Source organism: Fistularia commersonii, chromosome 9, assembly GCF_037954325.1.
Source record: "Fistularia commersonii isolate RoL2024-O1a breed Wild chromosome 9, RoL_Fcom_v1.0, whole genome shotgun sequence".
Classification (NCBI taxonomy): domain Eukaryota; kingdom Metazoa; phylum Chordata; class Actinopteri; order Syngnathiformes; family Fistulariidae; genus Fistularia; species Fistularia commersonii.
Window position 1 is genome coordinate 5,010,212 of NC_141292.1, and position 7,739 is coordinate 5,017,950.

Genomic DNA, 7,739 nt, shown 5'->3' on the forward strand with positions numbered 1-7,739 from the left:
CATCCCTGCGGCAAAAGAGCCTTGAAGGACTTTAAAATCAACAGACGTTGAACATTCATTACGTTTTCCTAAGTAAATATTTTGGGCTCGGTAACCTGAAACCCCCTGTCTCTCCTCAGATGAATAAGAATAAGAATAAGAATAAGAACAACTTTATTTATCCCGAAGTAAATTGTTGTGCCAGAGCTTCAAGTAGAACATAACAATAATTAATAATAGTAGGATAGAAGATACGCCATCATGATTTTGATGATAATGGAATACACATCTCCTTTGCTCATGGCCCTAAGAATCACCCTGACAGTGGCCGGAGTCACGTGGTCGCCGTGGTGATGAGGATGTTAAGGGCTAGTGGGGGACAGCTGTCATAATTAGATCTGCGGTGACACATTTAAATGCCCTACATGGACCGAACTGCGCCGAGCCACGCTGTGCAAAGCCGGGGCTAGCTGGAGTCATGAATGAGATTTAAGTGAGGCCACGTAGGAAAGGTCAGGGTCAAAGGTCAGGGTCAAAGGGCGCCACTGCGGCCTAGAAATAAACACTGCAATGACAACCAGGGAACAGAATATCCGTGTCAGTACACATTAAATGCATTTTGAAATGAAGTCTAGCTTCACATCATTTCAAACTCAAAATTGAACTCCAGTGATTTCGATTAGTGGTCTTATTCTGAAGGCACCAAAGAAAGCTGAGGTTCGTGTAAACTGCACGACCAGCCGGTTATTTTGAAAACGGACTGCCTTGAAAGAGAATAATAGACAATGAGTTGAGACTTGATTTTAGAGCCGATGCTACTAAGATGCCAATATCGCCACTGAATTCAAGTAAAACCCTCTATTTTGATATAGCCATCATCCTCAACTCTGTATGTCAATTCGCAAAAGGTGAAAACCACAAGGATGTCGTGACATAGTCTCTGTTTTATGAGAAACGCCTCCCCCGTTTATCGGCAAATGTTATACGTGGCTGCATTTGACGACTTTTCAACTCATCGTCGAAAAGAACCGATGGGCCCTGCCTTCACGCCCAAATATAAATTTTAGCTGTAAAATGTAGGCTTTTTTTCCAGCATGCAGATTGCAAATATCTAGTTCTCAGACTGTTAATGTGCCCTGCTGTGGGCGGGGGCACTTTGAAAACAGCGGGACGCCGAGAGCGCAGAATCCCAAATAACTATCAATCGTTCTGGTACATCGGATGACCTTCTTTGCCATCAACCGAAATGTTTAGCTCTGGATTTTAGATTTTTTTAACATTAAAAAGATACATATTTTTATTTTACATTTTTTTTTAACTTTCATTTATTTTAGGCAAAATTTGTTTCTTTATTTTGACATAATATTTATTATGTCATATTAAAACCATCCACCTCAGCTGGCTGTCAGTTAAGCAAATATTGTTAGATACCAATGTTCAGCCATCATGCTTTGTTACAAATGGAATGCAACTGTGTCGACATTATTAGTTTTACAGTTGGCCACAAAATTTAAAGTCAGCTGTTGGCAATATTCTAATTTTAATGGCCTTGACACCAACTTCTGGTGGACTTGAAACACTGAATTCAGCCAAATGTGTATGTCAGACTATTTGGACGTCCGGCTGTGAATGAATATAATACAGAGTGGTCATACCTTTTTATATCAGTGCACGCTAAAGACACTGTTACTGATATATCAGTGGAAGGTAAATACTGGCTGACCCATATGCAGCGCGAGCGCATACGGCCCAAGATGATCTTAACCATGACACGCGGAGTCATTGTGTGCGTTCATGTGTGCGTGTGTGTTAATTCCCGTCAGAGGGATTTAGCCAGGATGAGGAGTTTCACTGCTGTGCTTCTGCTGTTGTTGAGTCATGGTTCTCCCTATGCCTCATTCTACCATACACACAAACACACACAAAGAGTGCAGGGAAGGTTATGTCCTTGTCATAAAAACCAGGGATACACACACACACACACACACGCTCCCGGAGGGTAAAAGCGCAGGCTGGCATGGTATCTGTTTGTCACATCATTGTCACATTGGCAGTTTGAACCTCCGCTATCAGCCCTACACGTGGACCATCCGGACACCGAATTAATGCTCCGAAAAATATTGCAAAGCCATATGCATGTGTTTACCAACTAATAGAAAGTAATGACAAACATTGTTGTGTGGCTGAAATTTAGAACGCTATAAAAGACACGGAACTATTGAGGCCATTGTGTGGGTGCCTGCCAACAGCATTTTTACGTCAGATTGTAGATTGTGTGACTGTGTGCGTTTTGCACCACAGAGGGGACGTCACAGATGTGCTTCCTTAAAACTAAGCCAGAGAAAAACAATATTGCACATTGTTTGCTGCATGCACGGCAAAAAGTACCAAAACTGGACAACGCCAAACTATGCAGTAGGGCATTGTACGTGTGTTGCAACCACAAAACTGCGAAATAACAAGCCTATATTCAGTTGTTTTGATCTTTAAATGTATTATTTGTACGTCCGGAGAAACGTCATTATCGAAAATGTTATGATCGTCATTGTGTTTTTAGCTGTTGGTCATTCGCAAAGTGAACCTCTCCTTAGCCATATAAACGAGAGCTGCTACTTCTGCTTCAGGTCTAAATGTAATTTAATCCCATGAGATATAAATCTTCTCCATACAATAAGGGATACAGCAACTTTTTTTGAAGCCTGTATGCATGAGTGCTACTGTAGGATGAGAAAGTAGGGACCTCTCTCTTCTTTGGTCATGCAGAAGGGAGCTGAAAACCCAGCACCCGCTAGTTAGCTTAGCACAATGATTTGCCGTCCATTGATATTTCAAGTCAACAAATAAACATTCAAACACTCCATAGCACAACAATTAACACATTGTGTTTTTTAAGCAGGTACCACAGAAACAAAATAAAAAAAATTGGCGATATTGTTATTTCTGAAGAAATTACACAAGAGTTATTCTCATGACGAAACCTCCGAGCCTCCTCGGCTCACGCAGCAAGGGAGTAAAAACCATCAGCTTGATAGGATTTGAATTGTAATAAAAGCATCCCAATTGTATTAGAATAATGCGCTCGTATCACCAAGACCGGCGGATTAGATTCAATTTCCAATTAAATAAGTGCACTTGTAATTTTATATCATAATCTCCTAACTTGATTTGGAGTTGTTTGTTATGTTTATTTGATGCGTTTTGATGGAGGCCAGTCACTGCATCGGGGAAAGGCTCCAGGATGATAATACACGCTGAGATAAGAAGTACGCCTACTGTATCTAGGCATAAATTTCCCCCAAAGTTGACATTTACCTTTCCACCAATAAAATATCCCGACCTTCAGGACCACTTGCCTTCTCTCATAGAATTAAAGCATTTATTAGAGTTTCTTTTTTTATCTTGCTGTTGATCTGATTTCCTGTATTCACCGTCCCGTTGTTGGATTATAAATGTCGCACACGAGACAACATGCATCTCCTTTCGTGCGGCTTGTTTGCTGGAAATATGGGACGAAGCAGAATCAGCCAGTGTGATCTCTAGTCCAGCTTTGTTTTCACACAAATACTTGAAAATGGGTCTGTCTTTGGTAAACATGTCAAACTGTGAAAATGCACAACATTGGAGTAACACAAACAGAAACTCATGTGTATATACACAAAGTCTTTTTCATCAATTAATAAATTTACAAACAGAAATGGTTTTCTTTGCTTTTCTTTACTTAACTTCCCCACAATGACTAAGTATCTTCTCACTACATTATTACAAATTACAACACATTTTCTTATTAAGGAAGAGATTTCATATTTTAAGATAAGAATAAGAATAAGAATAAGAATAACTTTATTTATCTCGAAAGAAATCGTTGTGCCAGAGTTTCAAGTAAAACATACTAATTATAAATGATAGTAGGAAATTGTATAAACAGTATAAAAAAAGGTTTATTCATAATTCTGATATATATATATTTTTTTGCTGTATTCAAAAATCCATTGCAGTTTCTTGGGAAAACCCCTTCTCGCCCTGCAGGCTGCTTGTTGTTTTTTTGGAAAATGCAGCCATCAAGGCCACAGTGCTTTTCTCTGCACACCATAACCAGTAAACCTCACAGCAAGAAAGAGTCTGAAAAGCTGAACTGAAAAATCCTGAAAGCTTGCATGCATGCACAGACCCCCCTCCGCCGCCCAAAACCCTGAGGCGCCACATACACTAGAGCACACATGATGCTTGCTTCACTAAGTCGAGATATTTCCATAACGTCAGACAAACCACTTCTGTTCTATTTATATCACCTCGTATTGTAAGTTATACAATCGTAGAGTGGAGGGAGGACAGAGAATTTCACTGAGGGGATGAGAAATTTTATGAAACCATATTATTTCTAGTTTGCATTGACAGTGAAGTTTGAAAAAAAAGTCTGTTGAGCCACTGGAATGTTCAGCAGGAGATTCAACGGTTCGAGATCTTCTCTGCATGGAAAGTGTCATGAGACAACGGCATGTATATATAATCTGACTGGATTTGCGAGATGAGTTCAACAACCAGCTACAGAGACCTTGCAAATAGAGACAGATTACCTTTCCACAATAAATGATTATGGAAAGTATGAAGTGACTCTTTAACACCAATTTCAGCACATTTAAATGTTTCCTTTGCGACCCATCCATTTTACACTGTAGTTTCCAGCTAGAGGTTGTGCTGAATTTTTTCATTTCTTCTGCTTTTCTTTTAAATTATAAATTCAGCAACTGACATTGCAAATGTACCTGATACTTTTAATATTTCTGCGAGAATTTTTGAATTTGACATGCAGACCGAGGATGGGGAGAGGGAAGTCTGGGCCTCTCTGCCTCTGCTGCTGCCCCCGCGACCCCAACCCGGATAAGCAATAGAAGATGGATGGATGGATGGATGGATGGATGGATGGATGGATAAAATAACCCACATGCACAGGAAAGAAGTGAAGAAGTGTGAATGCTGAATGAATAAATATTACCAGGTTGTTAATGTCATGTGGATAACAGTTAATGGCTTTCCATCCAATGGTTTTTATGTACATTTCCAAAAAAAAAAAGTAGAAACCAAAAAAAAAAAAAAAAAAAAGGTCAGCAGTTAAAAGGTTTCACGCTTGGGGAGGCAGGTAGTTAAAAAATGAGTCGCGTACTCATAAATCTAAATCGTGAGCGACATTTTCAGCATAGGGTAACTTCTGCAGTATCGGAAAAAATGACTGATGTGCTAGATTTTAGTGAGCACATCATCTTTCAACATTCATTATCCATAAATGGTATTCGGGGCTGTAGGCAACAAATGTGGGCACCCAGGACCAGTTGCCAGTTGATCACGGGGCCACATATAGAGATGTACGACTGTTCACACTCTCATTCACAATTTGGAAAATTTAGGGTCTCCAATTTAATATCATTACAGACCAAAATCTTAAATTATGAATTAATTGTCTATATAGTGGTCCCTTAAGATTCAAATTTAATTTGTTCCAGAAGTAGGTTCATATGTTGATTTTCTTGTACTTTAAATTAATTTTCCCCAGTTAAAATAACTTAAAACAAATTAATTCATAGCCTTCATAGATTCCTTTTGCTTTAGGATGGTATATATATTTTGACTGCATTCCGATATTTACGTCCGATATCGGTCATGTATACACCACGTTCATACTTCGTTATAATTTCACGCTTCATTTCCGTAGAAGGCATCTACTCTCTGGGTTCCCCACTTGCCTTACCACTTGCTTTCTTATTAAAAAAATACACAAAATAAACACAAAAATATAAAATTACAGGAACACGAGACAAGATATGCGTGATATAAGTGGCCGAGGGATGCCGGGAGCAGCAAGCAGCGCCACTGCAGAAGGTGTGGCGTATTTGAGTTGCAGGAGCATGCTTGACACGTCCCGCGCAAATTTAGATTTTCTCGCGTGTATTCGCATCATGAATTTTTTTTTTAATTATTTCAAGGATAAAATTAGCTCAAATTGTGCTTTGTTTCTTAAAAAAAATTGGATATAAAGTGATTTGTATCTTATCTGTACTGCTTAAGCTGCACTCTGGGTCACAGGGGCGGCTGGACCCTAAACCCAGCTGTCAACGGGCGAGGCGGGATTCGCCCCGGACCAGTCGGCATTTGATCGCTGGGCCACATATAGAGACATGCATCCATTCACTCTCTCACCCATCTGGGGAGTAAATAATCTCAAATTAACCCACTGCATGTTTTTGGACTGCGGGAGGAAACCAGAGAACCTAAAGGCAACCCATGCAGACACGGGGAGAACATGCAAACTCCACACGGAAAGGCCCCCTGTTGGATTTGAACAAGGGCCCTCCTTGCTGAGAGGAGGAAGTGTTAAACTTTCAATCAGAATTAAATTAGCGAGGCTCCACTCATTGAAACACCTCTGGATGAGGTCTTAAAAATCTACTGTTAAGGTGGATACGTCATTATTATTCAGAAGACCTTGAAAGATGCCATTATAACACCAAGGTAGAGGTGAGCAACGTATTGATATAGACAATATGCTATTCTATCCTGTTATCTTTAATATCTGAAATGATATATTGGCATATACAGTTATTATGACAAATAAAAAAAAATATTTATTTCTGTAATTCCCACTTTTAAAGCTCTACCCAACATCTGAAGAGTTTGGTGTCCACTTTGGAATTATCTAGCACACGAGCAACAACACCCACAACTTTGGGATTTGAGACAGATATGCTAAATAGTTTTAACGCAAAGAAGATGCTGCTGCATTAATATCCCTTCACAGCTATTTTAGAAGCTCTTAGAGGCTTGAAAAGCTCAGCTGGGGTCCCGGGGTTTCCATTCACCGCCTCTGAATGAATGTTGCAATATTGAGCGTGTTTGCAAAGACCCAAAGTTAATCTCCGTTTCTGTGGCATCTGCAGGATGGTGATACTTTCTTTTTGGCCACAGGCTCACAGTCACAGCTGATATGGCGCAGTTGAACTTTTGGGAAACCCTCTAATCAGATTTAAGAAGAATACAGTCAATGGTGTGAAGCCCATGTTTGATAGATAAAACTTGTTCAGTTGTTGTTTCACTGAGAATACAATTATGAACCCTCTAAAACAGGAAATCCTGCAAAAGGTTAAAAGAAGTTTTGTCCGTGTAAATGTTTTGCATGGAAGTGCATGGAAAGCTGTGTTCAACAGACACTGGGTGACAGCACTCAAGTTCCAGATCTGCAGCCCCTACTGTCTCAGCTATCCTGGTCACATTCCTGAGCTGCACATTCACAGCTAAATTTATCAGACTTGGTCTGGGTTGTTGGTGAGATGCAGTGTCTCTCCGGATGTATCCACCTGTCGCTAATTGTAATACAGAGTAATCGCTCTTCTGCTGTCTCTTTAGCATTCTTTTCTATTAATATATGGGTGGAATAGCACGGATAGCTTGCTAAAATTCCATTTGATATCTGCAATGACACTTGAGCTTATTAGCATCCAGTCCTTTGAAATCCTCAGGCTTAGTTATTTCAGTTCAGCTGTCAAGATGACAATCGGCTTTTAGTTCCAATATCACAAAACACAAAGAACCTGAAAATCAAATTTTAACTGCATATAAGACCAGAGTTTGTCTCAAAACTACTTGTGAAGTTCCAATCTGTCTTAAACTCAGACTATATCAGCAGTATTGTCGTCTGGAATTCAAATGTCAAACTCTTTGCAGATGACACTCTACATATTGAAGCTCAAATGTTCAATCGTAACAACAAC